The 23,123-nt window shown below is 45.4% G+C and overlaps 1 protein-coding gene across 1 annotated transcript in view; it reads left to right on the forward strand.

Annotated features, from left to right (window-relative positions):
• Positions 1 to 23,123, forward strand: part of LOC121582261 (LARGE xylosyl- and glucuronyltransferase 2) — a 97,096-nt gene that overhangs the window by 24,348 nt on the left and 49,625 nt on the right. The window contains exon 2 of the mRNA XM_041897943.2: positions 14,376 to 14,482. The gene's annotated coding sequence lies outside the window, so the exon portion shown is untranslated. The remainder of the gene's footprint in view (positions 1 to 14,375; positions 14,483 to 23,123) is intronic.

The following is a 23,123-nucleotide window of genomic DNA, read 5'->3' on the forward strand; positions in this document are numbered from 1 at the left end:
CACATTCTAGAAAATATTGTATGTACCAAGTTCTGTTTTTTTTAAATACATACAGTACGTAGATAAGCAAACATAGATCAGTCTTCCGCAGCCTGCCTGCCAGAAGATGTTTCAAGTCTTCTGAGGTGCTGTATCTGCTGCTGACTCAATCCACTTATCATCATTTAGGTTTAGATTCCAGCACTCTCACACAGAAAACACCCAAAGGCAAAAAGCCTCCTCAGCAGAAATTCTGTAAGGGTAAATAAATAATTAACAAATCATTCAGGACTATATTTGGTGCAGCACAGTGGAGGCTCCTCAGAGGAGGAAGGGGAGGACCATCCTCCTCAGTGAATTTCATAAAAATCTAAATAGTGAAATATTTAAAAAGTTATCATTTTTAACTAAAACTAGCCTATACTAAATATATTCACGTCACCAAATAATTGATTAAAACACACTGTTTTGCAATGAAGGTCTACAGTAGCCTCAGCAGCAATCTGTAGGGTAGCACCATGGTGTAGCCGGAGGACAGCTAGCTTCTGTCCTCCTCTGGGTACATTTACTTCAATACAAAACCTAGGAGGCTCATGGTTCTCACCCCCTTCCATAGACTTAAACAGTAATTATGACAACTTCCGGAGGACGTCCTCCAACCTATCAGAGCTCTTGCACCTAATCAAAGGGTCAGAGAATGAATCTAGTACTGAAAGCATAAGCTACAGCTAGCTAGCACTGCAGTGCATAAAAGGTGGTGAGTAGTTGACAATAGTGAACAGTTTCCAACAAATTAATTTCCTCCCCCCAATTTTTTTTTGTATTTAGCTAGCTAATGCAGCTAGCTAGTTTAGTCTACTGAAACACCCGGCTCAAACAGAGAGGGATGCTATGATAGCTAGCTGTCTATGGCTATCCAACATTGGAACTCTTCCAAGTGAAGGTAAGCTTTTTGGTTTTATTAATTTATTGCCACCGGGGCCCGCCGGTGTAACTGCTAAACTGCTTTCTGATTGTAGACAGTACTGCATGATCGTAGCGGGTTTACTAACGCGTTAATTCTAGTAGCTCTAGTTGACTATGACATGACAATGATGTAGGCTGTGTGTAGCGGTTAGTGGTCATGATAGGAAGGTTTGGCTTGGCTTGGTCACAGACAGCTGATGTGTTGTGCACTGAAGTCCACAAGCAAAGTGAAAAGGTGAGAGGAGGAGAGCGCGTAGATAGTTGCGAGAAGGAGTTATATATATACTGTCACAAGCTGGGCTAGAACTCCGGTCTCAGATGTGGGGAGCTGGGGGTTCTACCCCTTAGCCACAGAGGAGGTATAGTTGGACCCAAATGAAACACCCAAGGCAATACTCCAGGTAAGTAGATTTAATGTAACAAAAAGGTTCTTTGCACTTCAAAAATAGTCCAACAAAAGTTCTTCTCAGAAAGAGGTATATTAACATAGGTAGAGTAACAAAACAGGAGGCAAAACAAAATAACTCCACGAGGGAGAAAAACAAACTAAAGATAACTTAGAAAAGCTTACTTGGAAAGACACGGTGGGACAAAGCAGGAGACACATAGCCAGGACTCAAAAACCAAGTGAGGAACAGGGGGAAAAAACACAGCTAAAATACTCTAGGGGAAACAAGGCACAGGTGACCTGGATCAAGCTAATAAGGACACACGAGGAAGAACTAAGGCAGAGGGGGAACACAGATGACCTCTAGAGGCCCGGAGACAAACAGGAGGCAGGAAGCTGACAGGACCCCCCTCCTCTAGGAACGACTCCTGACGTTCCTTCCAGAACACCCCTGGCCTCAGGGTGCGAAACTCTCGGATCAAACCTGGGTCCAGGATGTCCTTGGCTGGAACCCAGGAGCGCTCCTCTGGCCCGTAGCCCTCCCCAGTCCACCAGATACTGCAGAGAGTTCTGGACCCTCCGGGAGTCCAGTATCCGGCGGACTGTGTAGGCTGGCTGGCCGTCAATGATCCTGGGAGGTGGCGGGGGTCTGCGTGGGGGGGCAAAGGGAGAAGACAAGACAGGTTTAAGTAGTGAAACATGGAAAGTGGGGTTAATTCTAAGGGAGCGAGGGAGAACCAAACGATACGAAACAGGGTTAACCTTTCTTGCAATGCGGAAAGGGCCGATGTATTTCTGGGAAAGCTTCTTGGATTCGACCCGGAGGGGCAGGTTCTTAGTGGCCAACCAAACTCTCTGACCAGCTCGGAAACTAGGGGCCGTCCGGCGGCGGCGATTAGCCTGACTTTGGTATCTCTGGGAGGTCCGAAGGAGGGTACGCCTGGCCTTCTTCCAGGTCTGCCTACAGCGTTGGACAAAGCGCTGGGCCGAGGGAACACCAACTTGCGCCTCTTCCTCTGGAAATAATGGAGGGGTGTAACCGAACTGGCATTCGAAGGGGGACAATCCGGTGGCTGAGGACTGGAGGGTGTTGTGGGCATATTCAGCCCAAATGATATAGGTGGCCCAAGACGTGGGATTACTGGCCACCATACACCGCAGGATGGTCTCCAGATCCTGATTAATCCGTTCCGTTTGGCCATTAGACTCTGGATGGAACCCCGACGATAGGCTGGCTGTGGCCCCAATAAGCCTGCAGAAGGCCCCCAAAACCGGGACGAGAATTGGGGACCTCGGTCGGAGACCACGTCCAGGGGAATTCCAAATATCCGGAAGACATGGTTCATGAGGAGCTCAGCAGTCTCCTTAGCCGAGGGCAGCTTGGGCAGGGGAATAAACCGGGCAGCCTTAGAGAACCGGTCTACCACCACTAGGATGACGGTGTTGCCCTGGGATGGAGGAAGTCCCGTAACAAAGTCCAGAGAAAGGTGTGACCATGGCCTTCGAGGAACAGGTAAGGGATGGAGCAGTCCCTGGGGTCGCTGGCGTGTCGACTTTCCCTGGTTGCACACAGGGCAGGCCTCAACATAGACCTGCACGTCCTTCTTGATGGACGGCCACCAAAACCGCCGTCGGAGGAATTCCAGTGTGCGAGCACTGCCTGGATGGCATGTCAAGGGCGACTCATGACCCCACTGCAAGACGCGGCCCGAACAGAGAGAGGAACGTACAGGCGACCGGCAGGACCACCGCCTGGATCGGGCTCATGGACAAGGGCCTCTCGTACCCCTCTTTCTAGTTCCCACTGAAGAGGTGCGACGATCCTAGACCTCGGAATAATCGATGCCAAGGGCTTCTCTTGTACCTCGGGAGAATAGGCTCGAGACAGGGCATCCGGCTTGACGTTCTTGGTGCCAGGTCGGTAAGACAGGAGGAACTGGAATCGATTAAAGAAAAGGGACCATCGTGCTTGCCGAGGGTTCATCCGCTTAGCCTGTTGGAGATATTCCAGGTTCTTGTGGTCTGTGAGAACCTGGAAAGGATGCTGAGCCCCCTCAAGCCAATGGCGCCACTCCTCCAAGGCCAGCTTAACCGCAAGCAACTCTCGATCCCCCACGTGGTAGTTGCGCTCGGCCTCAGACAGGCGGCGAGACATGAAGGCACAAGGGTGTAATCTCCCATCCTCACCCCTCTGTGACAGGACGGCTCCCACCCCCACCTCTGAGGCGTCCACCTCCACCACGAAAGGTCTTTCTGGGTCAGGGATCACCAGAATCGGAGCAGAAGTGAAGCGGCGCTTGAGATCCTCGAAGGCCCCTGCTGCTTCCCGGACCCCAGTGAATCTTGGTCCCTCCTCCCTTGGTAAGCGTCGTCAAAGGGGCTACCACAGAGCTGAAATTCTTAATGAACTTCCGATAGAAGTTAGAAAAGCCAATGAACCGTTGAACCTCCTTGACCGTGGCAGGTGTGGGCCAGCTGTGGTTCCATCTCTAGGTGGCCGGGAGTGACAATAAACCCGAGAAACTGAGTCTGAGAAACATGAAACTCACACTTCTCAGGTTTAACGTAGAGGTGATTGTCAAGGAGCCTCTGGAGAACCCTGCTAACATGCCCCTCATGCTCCTTCAGTGACCTCGAGAAGATGAGGATATCGTCCAGGTACACGAAGACGAACAGATTAAGCATATCCCGGAGAACATCATTAATCAGGGCTTGGAATACTGCGGGGGCATTGGTGAGCCCGAACGGCATCACCCGATATTCATAGTGCCCCGTGGGCGTGTTGAACGCCGTCTTCCACTCGTCCCCTTGCCGGATCCGCACAAGATGGTAAGCATTGCGGAGATCCAGTTTAGTAAAAATGGAAGCCCCTTGAAGCAGCTCAAAAGCAGTGGCCATGAGAGGAAGGGGGTATCGATTCGAACCGTGATCTTGTTGAGTCCCCGGTAATCAACACAAGGCCTAAGACCCCGTCTTTCTTTTCAACAAAAAGAAGCCCGCCCCAGCCAGGGAAGTAGAGGCACAGATGAGGCCGGCTGCCAAGGACTCCTTAATGTAGGTGTCCATAGCTGCTTGCTCGGGGAGGATAAGGAAAGATCCGACCTCTAGGAGGGCAGCAACCAGGAGTAGATCAATGGCACAGTCATACGTGCGATGAGGCGGTAAGGAAGTAGCCAGGGCCTTGCTGAACACTGCCTTGAACCGATGGTAAACACTGGGGACTCGGGAGACGTCAACAGACTCTTGAAACTGGGTACTAGGGGCTGAGGGACTCTGAAGCATGCAGGTGAGTTGGCAAGTGGAACCCCAGCTTAGAATGGTGCCAGTAGGCCAGTCGATCTGGGGATTATGTCTGCATAGCCAAGGGTGACCCAGGATAATAGGATACTCGGGAGAGTCAATGAGATAGAAGGTCTCCTCCTGCTGGTGTTGAGAGATGGTAAGTCGCAGGGACTGAGTCGCCTCAGTAACCTTTCCTGGTTCCAGAGGTCTGCCATCTAAGGCTGTAACTGCCTGGGGTTGAGGAAGTAGTTGGGTAGGGATCTTAAGTTCCTTAGCCAAGGTTACATCCATGAAATCACCTGCGGCACCGGAATCGATCATAGCCTGGACCCGATGCTGGTGGCCCTCCCAGGACAGAGTGGCTGGAATAGCTAGGACAGCGTTAGTAGGAGGAGCTCTAATCTTCCCCATCACAACCCTCCTGTAGCTGGGCGGGGACAGGCGTTTCCCGAAAGCTCGGGGCAAGTGGAGCGGAAGTGGCCGGCAACCCCGCAGTATAGGCACCGACGCTCCTTCATGCGACGTTCCCTTTCGTTGGGAGAAAGCCTGGAACGGCCTAACTGCATGCTCTCCGGGGAATCCTGGAGCAGTTCAGGAGCCGGGGAAGCTCTGAATGATGGAGTCCAAACAGGAGAAACAGAGCTGCTCAGAGGAACCTGGGACTGAGACACCTGGCGGCGAGCCGTTCTCCGCTCTCTTAGACGATTGTCCAGGCGGATGGCCAAGGCTATGAGGGACTCGAGATCTCCAGCTGGTTCTCGGGTGGCTAACTCATCTTGAAGGGGCTCAGATAACCCTCCCTGAAAACAGACCCTTAGCGCTTCATCATTCCATCCGCTCCTTGCTGCTATGGTCCGGAATTCAATGGCAAAATCTGCCGTGCTTCGGGGACCCTGACGGAGAGACAGTAGGCGCTTGGAAGCCTCCCGCCCACTGACAGGATGATCGAACACCCGCTTGAACTCTTCTACAAATGCAGCGTAGGAGTCACAACAGGCCTCCTGGGACTGCCACACCGCAGAGGCCCAGGCGAGCGCCTTGTCTGAAAGAAGGGTAATGATGTAGGCAATCTTGGAACGGTCTGTGGGAAAACTTGAGGGTTGGAGCTCGAAGGTGAGGGAGCATTGGGTGAGGAAACCCTGGCAAGAGCTTGGATCCCCAGAAAAGGGCTTGGGAGGTGGTAGTCGGGGCTCCGCCACTGGAGAAGGCCTGTCGTCACTGGGGGTTGACCTGGAGGAAGGGAGAGGACCAGGGAGGCGTTCAAAGAGCTGGTGGAGGGAACTCATCATTTCGGCCAGGAGTTGAGAATGACTAGCCATCAGCTCTTCTTGTCGGCTGAGAACGGCTTCATGGCGCTGGAAGGATGCCTCATGTCGAGTGATCACCGCCAACAGGTCCTGGGAACTGAGTGTTTCTGGGTCCATGATTGACTTGGTTTTTCTGTCACAAGCTGGGCTAGAACTCCGGTCTCAGATGTGGGGAGCTGGGGGTTCTACCCCTTAGCCACAGAGGAGGTATAGTTGGACCCAAATGAAACACCCAAGGCAATACTCCAGGTAAGTAGATTTAATGTAACAAAAAGGTTCTTTGCACTTCAAAAATAGTCCAACAAAAGTTCTTCTCAGAAAGAGGTATATTAACATAGGTAGAGTAACAAAACAGGAGGCAAAACAAAATAACTCCACGAGGGGAGAAAAACAAACTAAAGATAACTTAGAAAAGCTTACTTGGAAAGACACGGTGGGACAAAGCAGGAGACACATAGCCAGGACTCAAAAACCAAGTGAGGAACAGGGGAAAAAACACAGCTAAAATTTTTTAGGGGAAACAAGGCACAGGTGACCTGGATCAAGCTAATAAGGACACACGAGGAAGAACTAAGGCAGAGGGGAACACAGATGACCTCTAGAGGCCCGGAGACAAACAGGAGGCAGGAAGCTGACATATACAGTGAGGGAAAAAAGTATTTGATCCCCTGCTGATTTTGTACGTTTGCCCACTGACAAAGAAATGATCAGTCTATAATTTCAATGGTAGGTTTATTTGAACAGTGAGAGACAGAATATCAACAAAAAAATCCAGAAAAACGCATGTGAAAAATGTTATAAATTGATTTGCATTTTAATGAGGGAAATAAGTATTTCACACCCTCTCAATCAGAAAGATTTCTGGCTCCCAGGTGTCTTTTATACAGGTAACGAGCTGAGATTAGGAGCACACTCTTAAAGGGAGTGCTCCTAATCTCAGTTTGTTACCTGTATAAAAGACACCTGTCCACAGAAGCAATCAATCAATCAGATTCCAAACTCTCCACCATGACCAAGACCAAAGAGCTCTCCAAGGATGTCAGGGACAAGATTGTAGACCTACACAAGGCTGGATTGGGCTACAAGACCATCGCCAAGCAGTTTGGTGAGAAGGTGACAACAGTTGATGCGATTATTCGCAAATGGGAGAAACACAAAATAACTGTCAATCTCCCTCGGCCTGGGGCTCCATGCAAGATCTCACCTCGTGGAGTTGCAATGATCATGAGAACGGTGAGGAATCAGCCCAGAACTACACGGGAGGATCTTGTCAATGATCTCAAGGCAGCTGGGAGCATAGTCACCAAGAAAACAATTGGTAACACACTACGCCGTGAAGGACTGAAATCCTGCAGCGCCCGCAAGGTCCCCCTGCTCAAGAAAGCACATATACAGGCCCGTCTGAAGTTTGCCAATGAACATCTGAATGATTCAGAGGAGAACTGGGTGAAAGTGTTGTGGTCAGATGAGACCAAAATCAAGCTCTTTGGCATCAACTCAACTCGCCGTGTTTGGAGGAGGAGGAATGCTGCCTATGACCCCAAGAACACCATCCCCACCGTCAAACATGGACGTGGAAACATTATGCTTTGGGGGTGTTTTTCTGCTAAGGGGACAGGACAACTTCACCGCATCAAAGGGACGATGGACGGGGCCATGTACCGTCAAATCTTGGGTGAGAACCTCCTTCCCTCAGCCAGGGCATTGAAAATGGGTCGTGGATGGGTATTCCAGCATGACAATGACCCAAAACACACGGCCAAGGCAACAAAGGAGTGGCTCAAGAAGAAGCACATTAAGGTCCTGGAGAGGCCTAGCCAGTCTCCAGACCTTAATCCCATAGAAAATCTGTGGAGGGAGCTGAAGGTTCGAGTTGCCAAACGTCAGCCTCAAAACCTTAATGACTTGGAGAAGATCTGCAAAGAGGAGTGGGACAAAATCCCTTCTGAGATGTGTGCAAACCTGGTGGCCAACTACAAGAAACGTCTGACCTCTGTGATTGCCAACAAGGGTTTTGCCACCAAGTACTAAGTCATGTTTTGCAGAGGGGTCATATACTTATTTCCCACATTAAAATGCAAATCAATTTATAACATTTTTCACATGCGTTTTTCTGGATTTTTTTTGTTGTTATTCTGTCTCTCACTGTTCAAATAAACCTACCATTAAAATTATAGACTGATCATGTATTTGTCAGTGGGCAAATGTGCAAAATCAGCAGGGGATCAAATACTTTTTTCCCTCACTGTACAATGATCAAAGTGATCATGCTGTTTTTATGTGGCTGCTATGAAAGTGATCAGTGGTGTATTCATTCCCCAATTCTGTTGAATAACGTTTCTTAAACAGAAGCAGACGGAACGAAACGGGGACAAACATACCTGAATTTGTACAATAGAAACTCTCATTTGCAACTGTTGGACTAATGATTACGCCCTAGATCAGCCTAGATGCAGGCAAGAGTGTGCAAGGCGGTATTGAATATGTCACTGTCTGTCACCTTGATTACTGAACAATTATCTCGACCTGTTGTCAATTTTAATTCATAGGCTAGGTTGTAGCAACCTCATGATGGGTACAGGGAAAAAAGCAAGTATCATTTAGTAGCCTAAACCTATCAATGTATATACACTATATACATTTAGCTGGGTGAACGGAATATGAATGACATTCATCCAATACGCTGTAATAGAAATAAGGCCATGCAGCATTACCCAACCTCACCCCATCCCACCCACACCCCAATATATTTATCTGCCCCTCTTTCCCATGAGTGTGGAAAAGTCTGTTCACAACCAGACTACTTGTGATTCCCTTTTTCTGTCCCTCCCTCCCTCCCTCCCTCCCTCCCCTCCCTCCCTCCCTCCCTCCCTCCCTCCCTGTGATTCTATTGTTTTGTCCCTACTCTCTCTCTTTCTTTTTCTTTCTCTCTCTATCTCCCTCCCTCCCATCCTCACCTCATTCTCTCCTGTGAACCCCAAATATGATTTGAATGCCATTTTTCCTAAAGTGGCGTGAAGGATGGCAGCGTGGCTGAAGAGAGCAGCCGCAGCAAAATTCTTCTCTGACTACACAGGCCAGGCGGGGGATGCAGAGTAAAGACAAAGTGACAAGCTGAATCGAGGAACTAGTAGAAATAGTTAAATATTTCAGGAAGGTCAGGGGGAGCAGCTGCTTTCTGCTTGGGAGTGGCAGTGTGTGTAGATGTGATGACTGAGGTTTTATGCTTGGTTGTTCATATAGTCCCATTCGGACTGACATTCTGTGCAGAGAGCAACACAGAGGAGGACATAGGCAGGGTGACACATGAAGGGATGCAGGGTGAGGCAGAGCAGAGGGAGGGGAAGCAAGATGAGAGACGAAGAGTGAGAGAGAGGAAGAGTGAGGCAGGGAGAAAGGGGAGAAGAGGAGGAGAGACAAGAGGATGGAATGGAGAGGCAAGGTAAGGCTGAAGGCTTCCCTCTCTCCTCTCTCTGCCTCTCGCACTCTCTCAATTCAAAGGGCTTTATTGACATGGGAAACATATGTTTACATTGCCAAAGCAAGTGAAATAGATAATAAACAAAAGTGAAATAAACAATACAAAATTAACAGTAAAAATTACACTCACAAAAGTTCCAAAGGAATAGAGACATTTCAAATGTCATATTATGGCTATATACAGTGTTGTAATGATGTGCAAATAGTTAAATATGGGTTGTATTTACAATGGTGTTTGTTCTTCACCCTTTTCTTGTGGCAACAGGTCACAGATCTTGCTGCTGTGATGGATGGCACACTGTGGTATTTCACCCAATAGATATGGGAGTTTATCAGAATTGGATTTGTTTTCAAATTCTTTGTGGGTCTGTTTAATCTGACAGAAATATGTGTCTCTAATATGGTCATACATTTGGCAGGAGGTTAGGAAGTGCAGCTCAGTTTCCACCTCATTTTGTGGGCAGTGTGCACATAGCCTGGCTTCTCTTGAGAGCCAGGTCTGCCTATGGCAGCCTCTCTCAAAAGCAAGGCTATGCTCATTCCCCTCAAAATGAGGTCTTAATTTTGGGTACATAGTCTTAATTTTGGGTCAGTCACACAGGTCAGGTATTCTGCCACTCTGAACTCTCTGTTTAGGGCCAAATAACATTATAGTTTGCTCTGTTTAAAAAACAAATTTATTTCCAATGTGTCAAGTAATTATCTTTTTGTTTTCTCATGATTTGGGTTGGTCTAATTGTGTTGCTGTCCTGGGGCTCTGTGGGGTCTGTTTCTGTTTGTGAACAGAGCCCCAGAACCAGCTCTCTCTCTCGGCAGTGTTAATATTGATGATGTGATTGGTTTCATAACCACTTTTAACCTGGTCTAAAAGACTTGCAAGCATGTGTGGGTATAAAGGGGTCTGAGTCATGGCGATAGTGTGTGGTAGGTACACTCCTCCACTTCTACACTTCTCTGCCTCTGTTCCATCTATACCCACTGTGTATGTGGTCTATATCTATATGGCTATAGCAGCGTGACTGGGGTATGTTGTGGTTGTCTGGTAGTGCAGTGAACAGATAAGGCCTCTCACCCACTTCTAACCAGACTACAAGTTACCTGTGTTCATGGTTATTATAATAATAATAATAATATGCCATTTAGCAGACGCTTTTATCCAAAGCGACTTACAGTCATGTGTGCATACATTTTTACGTATGGGTGGTCCCGGGGATCGAACCCACTACCCTGGCGTTACAAGCGCCATGCAATACCAATTGAGCTACAGAGGACCACATGGTAAAAACTCTTCTTGTGTGTTATACTGGCATAGTGGCATATTATACTGTTTGTTTACATTACACTTCGGTCACAGATAGAACAATGAGGCAGATATTTCACCGGATGTATAAATGTGAAGCCTGCGCTTGGCGTTTCCACTCAGAGAGGAAGCCCAGTGGCCGGTAATGGGAGAAGATGGAACGAGATGGATTTTGGCCGACATTCTGCTAATTTTCTCATCAATGAAACATTTGATAGGCTGTGGCCTATCTTGGTTAAGTTATAAAAATCTTTGCCTTGTTGCAGGGGAGGGCCTGCAGAGAACAGACAAACTCACTCACTCACTGGTGGAGGTGAAAGGAAGCTTAATTAAAACCAGTTTAACTATCTCAAAAGTAAATTGCATGTGCTTGTTTGTGCTGGGACGTACACTAAAAAGATAAAAGACAGAAAGGGGGAAAAACAAAATGATGATAGGGAGAGGGAGAAGGAAACATGGCAGATGGGCGGCAGGGAGCCTAGCAGTTAGAGCGTTGGGCCACTAACCAAAAGGTCGCTAGTTCAAATCCCCTTGCTGACAAGGCAAGGCACTAGAACCATAATTGCTCCAGGGTTGCCGTTGATAATGGCAGACCCTGTGAACCCACTCTCCGAGGGTCTCAGGGGGTGTTGGAATATGCAAAAACTAATTTCCAATTCACACTTGTACATATGTGAAATAGGACAAATATAAGCACGCGCACATTATTAATGTTATAATCCAAACTGTAGTTTGCCGACGCTCCTGAATTCAGCGTCCCGAGTGGACTGGGTGTGTCAGAGCCCGCCAGGGAATTGGCTGTGTGTGTGTTTCTTTGTGTGTGTGAGTGAGTGAGTGAGTGAGTGAGTGAGTGAGTGAGTGAGAGAGTGAGAGAGAGAGAGACTTACTTTTTTAAGTTTAGGCATTCATTCCGACGCGTTAAGACTAAGGTTTGGGATAGGGTTAACACACACACACACACACTGGAAACACAAGGTGCTGGGATTCAGTCAGCTTGTGTATGAATGTGGGAAGAGAGTGTGTGTTTGTGTGTGTGTGTGAACCCTCCCCTTTTAACACCCTCTGATACCCTGACTGTCAGTTTGGTGAGAATCACACCTGTTATCGCCATAGACATCACACTCCAGTGTGTGTGTCTGTCTGCGCATGTGTACTTGTGCTCGTGTGTGTGTCTTAGCCTTCTGTCTGCTGCTGTTCCCTTAGGGGTGCGTTCAGAGGCTAGCATTGATTCACACTTGACACCATCTCCAGCTGCATCCACAGAGAGTGGGGGGGATCGGTGACGATGTGTTGAATGCAGCTGTAGTTTTATAGGGTTGCCAAGTTGGACCGAACTCATCATGAAAATCCCTTCAACTTTATCCAGGTATTCTACAATCTCCCAGAATAGCTTTAGTGCTCACCAGGCGGTAGAGCCCAATTCTGGGAAGCCCAATGTAGCAACCCTAGATTGCTAGCACACTGGTGTGGGTGTTGTTACTTCGCTAACTGCTAACTTTATTGACAGTAGGAGATGTGATGTGATGTGTGCTAAGTTAAAGTAGCAGCTGTGGGAAATGGCTACTGTTGCGCTGTATGCTAAGCTAATGTAGTGTTGTGCTGCTTTAGGAGCTACGGCTACTGCTGTGCTGTATACTAAGCTAATGTAGCACTGTGCTACTTTGGGGGACATGGGTGTAATGGAGCAGAGAGAGATTACTGTTCTACATTACCTTCATTATCTCTGTGGTCGTTGCTGAAGAGAGAACAATATCACGTTAGCTTATAATGGGATTGTTCTTAAGGGCAGTGTGTGTGTGCGTGTTTTGGCTAGTCATGCGTGGGATGTTCCAAGGGATACAAACAGACATACAAGCGCAGACCCTTTTAATGTGGGTCATTTGGCTATACAGTATCTTTCTCATACAAAATACTCATCTCACACAGGTCGCACTCTACACACACTCAATAGGCCTACACACCAAACTCACTCACTGCTCTCAAACTAGGCCAAACTATAAACCTCATTTGAGAAGTTTTATTCTGGATTTGTATATAGGAAACTTGTAATTTTTTTATAATTATCTTTGCCCTGTTAACTTATCGTGACGACATCCAAGCTCTCTTACGCACAAGGAAGTAATATAATTCTAAACAGCAATGTAATTTTTTTCAGTGTTTGCTGCTAGCAGTAAGAAGTCATAATCTTTTTTAAATCAAAATGTCAATTTATATTTAAAGTCTATCGGCTGTGCCTTGTTGGAGCCACCACTAGCTCTCCCCCCCTCCCATTCTCTCTTTCTCCCCCTCTCCCTTTCCCTCTTCTTTCTCTCTCTGCCCCTGTCTTCCCCTTCTTCTCCCTTTCGCTTTTCCTCTCTCTCTTTCTCCTTCTTACTCTCTTTTTTTCCCCGATTCTTGTCTCTAACTGGCTTGTGTCTATATGTAGAGCCAAGACCCTGCTTGATTGATGATGAGTGAGAGTGTCAGACTGATTGACTGGATTGCTTGATTAGAAGGCAGTGCTATCTCTTCTATCTCCCTGAGTGTGTTATCTGTGTAATATGTCAAGAGACACTGGCCTTCCCTCCCTACCTATGCCCATCTCTCCCGTCAGCCCTCCCTCCCCTCACCTCCTCTTCTTTCATCTCACTTCACCCCTCCTCTCCCCCAGACAGTGTGCCTCTGTTTGGGGTATAGTAGGTTTTCCTCCCATTCCCCCTGGTCGTATGGAGCTTTAAGGCAGCCATTCCATTATGGGCCAATCTGGCCCAGTCATGTCACCATCAGTGGGCTGTTACCACACTGGGCTGCTGTTGACAGGCAAACAATGGCAACACTCCAGCTATTAACAGTCAACTGGAGTTGAAGAATAGACAGAGACCTCATGTGGATCTGAGAGTGTGAGTGTGTGTGTGTGTGTGTGTGTGTGTGTGTGTGTGTGTGTGTGTGTGTGTGTGTGTGTGTGTGTGTGTGTGTGTGTGTGTGTGTGTGTGTGTGTGTGTGTGTGTGTGTGTGTGTGTGTGTGTGTGTGTGTGTGTGTGTGTGTGTGTGTGTGTGTGTGTGCTTGATTGCATGCGTGTGTTAGTGAGTGTGTGTTGCTCAGGCCCCTGTGGTCAGTGTCTAGTATGGAGACTGTTGTGTAGGTGAGTATGTGTCTACTCCGAGTACAGCAGGGCCCAAAGGCAGACATTTCTGGAGCTTTTGACAGAAGTCACGTTCTCTGTTCTCTCTAAGAAGGAGCTGGCCATTTGGAAACACAGCAAGGAGTAGAGAAGGAAGGGCGAAGGACATAATACACTTATTCTGTTACTTACTCTCTTTGCTCTTGCTTCCATCTTAAACTACCCCACTCTTTTCAGCCTCCCTCTCAATCTCTTATAATGTAGTACCATGTGACTAGACACTCTCGAAGTCTGTAATAAACTCTCATTCACTCTCACTGGTTGTCTTTTTTCACAGTATGTCTGGGCAACATATAATTGAGAGGCTACAGAAAGTGAAGCTTTGGCACACACTTGAAAGCGCTGTAAAAAATATAATATAACATATACTATGATTGATTGATTAAACAAACTCCTGTTGTTATTGGTACTTTTGATCAACTTGTATGCTACTTGTTATTCAAATCCCTGAGCACAATTGTATGTTATTTATCTTTAGCTGTAATGCTCACTGTTTCCATGTTTCTTTCCAGGCTGAGAGAGGGAGGATTTCCCTCTTGTATTACCTGGCTGACCAGTGAGGTCTCCTAGTATTGAGGAGTTTCTTTTCCCATTGACTGAATTTCAGACAGCGAACCTGGTGAGTAACCAATGGGAATTCTTAGCTTTCAAATATCTGGAGGTCATTGGCAACTTTGCAGTTTGTGTGAGTGTGTATGTGCATGTATGTTTGTCTGTAATGTGCGTGTGTGTGTGTGTGTGTGTGTGTGCGTGCGTGCGTTAGTTCATTGCTCGCAGTAATGTACAGTAATGTACACCAGAGCCATTGATATGAGCTAGTTATTACCACATCATGTCTGATTTTACACATACGTCTCAGTAGGGGTAATCCTGTTATTGGATCTCTGCATTGGTGATACATACACACACATACACACCCTGCAAGTCGCGGGGAAGATAGGTCCGCTTGTGTGTGAATGTGGAAGGGTGTATGCCTGTGTCTATGCGTGTGAATGTGTGTTTCTAACTGTACCCTGCGAAGCTGCGTATAATGTGGTTCAATCAGCCTCGGAGCAGCAGCACTAGACTGGGTCTTTCTGCTGATATCTGTGTTGTTATCCACTATCTCTCAGCCTGCTGTCTGCCTGGCCTCCATTACTTTGATCCATGCACACTTAACATTGCTGCAAATTGCTTGGCTTTAGATTCGTCCTCATTAAACATTTAAAACACAATCTATATTCACAGCCAGATGTGGTGATGTGTGGGTAAGTTTGTATGTTTGTGTGTGTGTGTGTGTGTGTGTGTGTGTGTGTGTGTGTGTGTGTGTGTGTGTGTGTGTGTGTGTGTGTGTGTGTGTGTGTGTGTGTGTGTGTGTGTGTGTGTGTGTGTGTGAGTGATGCGCGGGTTGAGTCATAACCCGCAGTCCCCGCGGTTATATCCACGGGCCATGCATGAAATATTGTGTGGATGAAGGGCGGGCGGATTGACTAAAGAGAAAACGATACCTTAAAAAATCCATAAATGTATCATTCATGTGCAATTTATATCTATAGGCTACATTGAGGTTTTTCTTTCATTGTTTTAGGCTATCTGGCATTAGTGCGTAAGCTTTAGGGCATAACTGGTGGTCCTCTGTAGCTCAGCTGGTAGAGCACGGCGCTTGTAACGCCAAGGTAGTGGGTTCGATCCCCGGGACCACCCATACACAAAAAATGTATGCACGCATGACTGTAAGTCGCTTTGGATAAAAGCGTCTGCTAAATGGCATATTTTTATTATTATATTATAACTGTACGCGCGCCAAATAGCCTACATGCCAATCGCCAAATGCTTTTGGGAATGGGCAAAAAAAAGTTAACATCGATCCACGGAGGGAGGAAGGGAGGGAGGGAGGTGGAGAGGGAGGGAGTGAGAGAGGGACATTTCTAAAAACCTGTTTTTGCTTTGTCATTATGGGGTATTGTGTGTAGATTGATGAGGGAAAAAAACAATTGAATCCATTTTAGAATAAGGCTGTAACGTAACAAAATGTGGAAAAGTGAAAGGGTCTGAATACTTTCCGAATACACTGTATCTGTACTGCCAAGATGGGGGGCCTTTAAAAAGGGCTGCAACGAAGGGCAGACCACACTCCCTGCCACGTCCACCACCTAAGCCCCTTTTTGATCCAGAAAAAACCCTGGAAAGGGAATGAGCGTGTGTGTGTGAGCACTAGGGCTGACCCCATTTAGTCGACTGGTAGATTGTTTGGTCGATAGGCTGTTGGTCGACCGAGATTTCTTTAGTCGAGCAGTAGCAAAAAATAAATACAAATATCATGGTGTACAAGACACCTGTCTGATTTGCGCCTGTCTGAGTGGACTAATCCATTGTGGAAGCCGTGGGGATGGCACAGTCCATCAGACTAAGACGTGCTACTAAAATTGTTTATGGTTATATTACATACAGTTGAAGTCGGAAGTTTACATACACCATTTACATTTTCACAATTCCTGACATTTAATCCTAGTAAAAATTCCCTGTCTTAGGTCAGTTAGGATCACCACTTTATTTTAAGAATGTGAAATGTCAGAATAATAGTAGAGAGAATGAATGGAGTATGCTTGGGGTCTTTATCCATTTGGAAGACCCATTTGCGACCAAGCTTTAACTTCCTGACTAATGTCTTGAGATGTTGCTTCAATATATCCAAATAAATGTCCTTCCTCATGATGCCATTTATTTTTGAAGTGCACCAGTCCCTCCTGCAGCAAAGCACCCCCACAACATGATGCTGCCACCCCCGTGCTTCACGGTTGGGATGGTGTACTTCGGCTTGCAAGGCCCCCCTTTTTCCTCCAAACATAACGATGGTCATTATGGGCAAACAGTTCTATTTTTGTTTCATCAGACAAGAGGACATTTCTCCAAAAAGTAAGATCTTTGTCCCCATGTGCAGTTGCAAACCGTAGTCTGGCTTTTTTATGGCGGTTTTGGAGCAGTGGCTTCTTCCTTGCTGAGCGGCCTTTCAGGTTATGTCGATATAGGACTAATTTTACTGTGAATATAGATACTTTTGTACCTGTTTCCTCCAGCATCTTCACAAGGTCCTTTGCTGTTGTTCTGGGATTGATTTGCACTTTCCGCACCAAAGTACGTTTATCTCTAGGAGACAGAACGCGTCTCCTTCCTGAGCGGTATGACGGCTGCGTGGTCCCATGGTGTTTATACTTGCATACTATTGTTTGTACAGATGAACGTGGTACCTTCAGGCGTTTGGAAATTGCTCCCAATGATGAACCAGACTTGTGGAGGTCTACAATTTTTTATTTATTTTTTATTTTCTGAGGTCTTGGCTGATTTCATTTGATTTTCCCATGATGTCATCATTTTCTGGAATTTTCCAAGCTGTTTAAAGGCACAGTCAACTTAATGTATGTAAACTTCTGACCCACTGGAATTGTGATACAGTGAATTTTAAGTGAAATAATCTGTCTGTAAACAATTGTTGGAAAAATGACTTGTGTCATGCATAAAGTAGATGTCCTAACCGACTTGCCAAAACTATAGTTTGTTAACAAGAAATGTTTTACTCCAACCTAAGTGTATGTAAACTTCCGACTACAACTATATGTTTTGTGCGTATGAATTGGATATTGCCAAATGCATCATAAAAAAATAGATTTAGCCTATTTTAATGCAACCCTTACTGTTAATAGATTGCAAAGCAGCATACAACTGACCTAAACGTTTGGAAATGATAAGTTAACTTTCTCATCCATAGCCTTAAAACACTGAAGGCTGGGGGGCATTTAGGACCTACTGCGGATCGCTAACATATCCTAATGATTATGATCACACTTCCTCAATTCAAATATTATGGTGACACCATACCAAAAATGGTTTGGTATGGTTTAGAAACTTGGGAACCATGCTCGAGTTATCAGTGTGGCCCCATCACCTGGACATGTTGAAATAGTGTATTTTCATGCCTAGTATAAAAACCTCCAGGCTTCCGTCATAACTGTAAATTTATTTAAAAAATTAAATAATTTCAGAGGGCAGTTTGGAATAAACAAATCCAGTCCGAATCATGTTCTGGAATAATGGACATTCTGGAGTAATAATTACATAATCAACACTCTCTAGTAATACTAGTCCCGTGCGAATAGGTCTTTGGTCACGTGCATGCGATGCATATATGTGGCACGTAAAGAGAGCAAGGGTTGAGGGAATAGGGAATGTTTTTCCTAAACAAATGAGGGATTTCGGTTACAGAACTTTTCAGTCAGAAATGGCTGTACTTATGTTGCAGCTTCAGCAACACGGACAGCGCGATAAACACTTTGATGTTCTGTGGCGGTCGCTGCAGCAGGGAGGAGAGCGAGACAACGGGTGCACAGTCAGTCTCTGTCTTTTTTTTTTTAAACACAGTGCAGCAAGTCTGAGCCTGGCAAGGCACAATCAAAACATTTGATTGTGCCGGGCCATTTCTGTGTCTTAATTATTTAATCAAAGAGTGTGCTTAAAGCATCAGACAAGCTCAGTGAATAAAGCTTATTTGATTAAAACACATAGGATGTGTCAATTTATTGTTTAAAAATGTCAACTAATTGATTGGTCGAAAGAACAGAGGACTCTTTGTTGACCAATATATTTTTTAGTCGGGGACAGCCCTATTGAGCATGCATGTGTGGGTGGGTGCGTGTGTTCATCCATTGTTAAACACACTCTCTCCCGGTCGTGCTGTATGACAGGCTATATATCCTGTGAGACTCATGTAAGGTCTCTGTCAGGGCATTGGATCGTAATTAACTTGAGCTCTTAGTATAACCATTTACACTGGTACGTGGGTGGTGGGGATTTGATGTGGTTCACAGGCTTCCACAGGCCCTTGCCTCCACTAACACCACACATATGCGTGCATGCTCACAGCAGCGCGCACACACACACACACACACACACACACACACACACACACACACACACACACACACACACACACACACACACACACACACACACACACACACACACACACACACACACACACACACACACAGCATCCCACTGGTCCTTTCCTTCACAGGAGCCAGACACATCATTACAGAGCTGACCGGTCAGGGTTAGGGGTTCCTTCTACAATACCTCTCTTGCCCTCCCCTGCCCCCTACCCCTTGACCTCTGACCCCTGGCCAGTGAAAGTGGAGGGAGCTTATTATCTTTAGCACTGCCTGATTGGCTCTCCCACAGGGCTTAGAGGGTCAGGTAGTGTGCTGACTGTACACTTTACACAGGGGAGGTTAGAGTATCTCAGAATACCTCCGAGCCTGCTGTGCTGTGTGCTTATGGTCAGTGCCATGCAGTGCCTCAGGGACCATGGCTGCTCATATAGGCTATGAGATATTCTCTACTTTCAACTTGGAGAATCCATATAGAACTCAGTGGTACCTTCTCCTTAGCAGATGAGTTACTGACTGGCAGGGATAATGATGATATTCCCATTTTGGGGGTTGTGTATCGGTACAATGAGTGTACAAAATATTAGGAACACCTTCCTAATATTGAGTTGCACCTCCTTTTGCCCTCAGAACAGCCTCAATTCGTCGGGGCATGGACTCTACAAGGAAGTCAAAAGCGTTCCAGAGGGATGCTGTCCCATGTTTGACTTCAATGCTTCCCACAGTTGTGTCAAATTGGCTGGATGTCTTTTGGGTGGTGTGGACCATTCTTGATACAAACTGTTGAGCGTGAAAAACCCAGCAGTGTTACATTTGACATTGTAGTCATTTAGCAGATGCTTTTATCCAGACGACTTACAGTTGCATTCATCTTAAGATAACTAGATGAGACAACCACATGTCACAGTCAAACATACAGGATACGAACATTCCATTCCAGTTTAACAGTGGATATATAACGTAAAAAAACAACAACATTTGAATACACATTTAAAATCTATGAATAAAACATCTGAGAATAGTGATATTTTACACACACATGAAAATACCCATAAGCAATCATTTCTGATGAAAAAACACAAATGTGAAAAATTAGTTTTGGAAATAAACTCTTCATATTGAAAGAGGAAAAATGAAGGAAGAGATTAAAAGAGAGGAAATGTGATTCATACAGGCTCATAATGGAAGTCTCTCCTCTCCCTAAAGTGAGCATCCTCACCCCTTCCTTTCCTCCTCACCCCTCTCTACACTTCTGCTGTCCTCATTGCCTTTCTTCCCCTCTCTCCATCTCTAAACCTACCTCCACCCATTCTCCTCCCTCTTCTCTGCTCCCCTTTGAATTCCCCTTACTCCCCTCCTCTTGTCCATCTTATCCACTCCTCCTCTCCTCCTCCTCTCATCCACTACTCTTTCAGAGAGAAAAATGCCTCTCATCTTCTGCTTTGGAAGGTAAGAAATGGTGCTTCTGCTCCACTGGGGAAATAAATTCTACCCCATCCTTTATCATCCCTCTCTCCACTGCACTCCACTCCTCTCTTTTCCCCTCCATAAACAGTCCCTCTTTCCTCCCCCTTTTCCCATAAGGCCTACTGTCACACGTCCATCTCTCTTTCTCTTCCCCTCTCTCTCGCTCTCTCTCTATCTCTCCCTCTCCCTCTCTGTTCCTCTATTGGTCCTCTGTAGCTCAGCTGGTAGAGCACGGCGCTTGTAACGCCAGGGCAGTGGGTTCGATCCCCGGGACCACCCATACACAAAAATGTATGCACGCATGACTGTAAGTCGCTTTGGATAAAAGCGTCTGCTAAATGGTATATTATTTGTATTTATTATTTATAAACCCTCACAGTTTACTCTCTCCTCTCATACAGGGAGATTTTCTCTAATATTACATGTTCTTTATGTTCATGATCTCTATTTTTAGGGATTCATTTATTTTCTTTGAGCCCTGGCCAGCTTTGGATGATTAACTACTAAGTTAAGTTAATGATGTTGTTGTTTTTGATGGCACCGAGCCGCAGAGATAGAGTAGCCAATGTTTTATTATTATTTATTATTTATTTTTGGTCATTTAGCAGACGCTCTTATCCAGAGCGACTTACAGGAGCAATTAGGGTTAAGTGCCTTGCTCAAGGGCACATCGACAGATTTTTCACCTAGTCGGCTCGGGGATTAGAACCAGCGACCTTTCGGTTACTGGCACAACGCTCTTACCCACTAAGCTACCTGCTGCCCTTAACCCTCATACTACCAACATATTTTACATACATTTTCTACCAACTAGCCGGCCTTCGCAACAATCATAGCAAAATAATGTAAATAATGTTATCTGAAATAAACATTTATCAAAACAGATTAGCATATTCTGTCAAATGAAAATATAATTGTTTTCCCTTATATAAAGTGCAGATTTTTTCCCAAAGTACAATCCGCATTAGTATTAAAAAGCAGATTTACCATAATTTAATTGTAGTCATTAATCATTTATTTTATTGACAAAAAGTGATTCAGCCATTGATCCTGAGAGACAATGACAAAAAATATGGTTCAGTTTTCTTTATTTACTTACCCAATAGCCAACATTAGCATCGCTGCTAGTGAAACAATGGGAGTAGTAAGGCCTATTATAGGATGCTTCAAAAAGCATGCCCAAACCCTCAGTCACTTCAAACCAAATGTTATAGCAACCAAAATACCATAACAAGTTGCACATATAGAATATTGAAGTAGTAAGGGCCGGATTCTAAACGGATAAATGGAGTAAGGGCCGGATTCTAAACAGATAAATGGACACAACCCTAGCTAGTGTGCTTCTGTGTGAGAGCTAATGAGTTCAGGGGGTATGGTATGGAGTTACCACAGCCACAAAGTCATAAACCCCACCAATTTCAAAACATCAGATTTAAACCTAAATCTAACCTTAACCAAACTGCTAACCTTATGCCTAACCATAACATTAAATGAAGACCAAAAAGCTAGCCACTTTTGACTTTTGGCTGTGGGAACTACTCACACACACTTTCTGATTTATGTCTTTCTCTAGGGATATAATGACTCTGCTGCTGTACATGGAGAGGTGACTGCTGTCATACGGGGATTATATGACAGTTTGTGCGTGCGTGCATACATGAGTGTGCATGCGTGACAAGGGGAAAGTGATGATCATATATGGTATGCAGTAATTTGATCCCTCTCACCTGTCAGTTCTTGGAAGCACACAGGAATAGGGACCTGCAAACACACACACCACACTCACACACCACTCCTCCCTCTATATACCCCTTACCTGACCCAGGTAGAGAAACAGGGCAGCCTGTGGAGCAAAATCAGCCTTAACATCCTGAACATGGTATGATTAAATGACTCAGTGAATAGAGCCAACAGCCATGCTAGCTGCGACCGCCCATGTAGCGTTAGCATGCTTGCTGTCTCTTCTATGACATACTCTATCTGATTAGTACAGATGTAGGATCTTAATTTGAACCAGTTTGCTACAGCAGGAAAATAATCCTGCAGCAACAGGAAATGTGAATTATTATGTGGATTATAATTAATGGATATTTTTTTAAGGTTTGATTTTCTTTTTCGTAAGGGAAAATCAAGTCCGAAATTTCAAAGTGGAAATTACAAACGTCAGAAGCCTTTTTAAACCTCAAATACACTACAAGCTTTGAAACAGTGAAGTTTTATTGCAACAGGGTGATCAAATTAAGATCCCACATCTAAATGTGTCATATGTCAATCATGTTGTCCTTTGCTGTTAGACCCTAAAACAGTGACGAGTAACAGTGCTTTCAGTCCACAGGACTGGGACAGAATCCACAGGGAAAGCCTCCAGAGCTCACCCTGTTTCTGTTTGTGTGTTCGTGTGTGCGTGCCTGCCTGCGGATTGGCCATCTGGCAATTCCGGCGGCCCGTGGGCTTGTAAAGATTTTTTTAAATATTGTTGCGCAATTTCTCTGTAGTCATACCAAGTATCATTAAGCTATTTGATTTTGAATTTGAAGACCCCTCGAAGTATCTAAAAAAATTTAAACAATTATTTGATGAAAATTTTTATTTGTTCTGGTATTAGCCCATACAAACGGATTGAATAACAGATTCACTACATGGAACAACAGATAGTCAGTCCCCCACAAAAAATGTAAAGGAAGTATGTTCTGAAGTGTCTGTCCTATATCTGAGATAAATAAGAAAGATCAGGATTTTTTTTATATACATGCGTTTAACCCCTTATTTTAGGCACTAAACAGTCTCCATATACAGTCGAAGTCGGAAGTTTACATATACTTAGGTTGGAGTCATTAAAACTTGTTTTTCAACCACTCCATACATTTCTTG

The sequence above is a fragment of the Coregonus clupeaformis genome, chromosome 15, assembly GCF_020615455.1.
Source record: "Coregonus clupeaformis isolate EN_2021a chromosome 15, ASM2061545v1, whole genome shotgun sequence".
In the NCBI taxonomy this organism is placed as follows: Eukaryota; Metazoa; Chordata; class Actinopteri; order Salmoniformes; family Salmonidae; genus Coregonus; species Coregonus clupeaformis.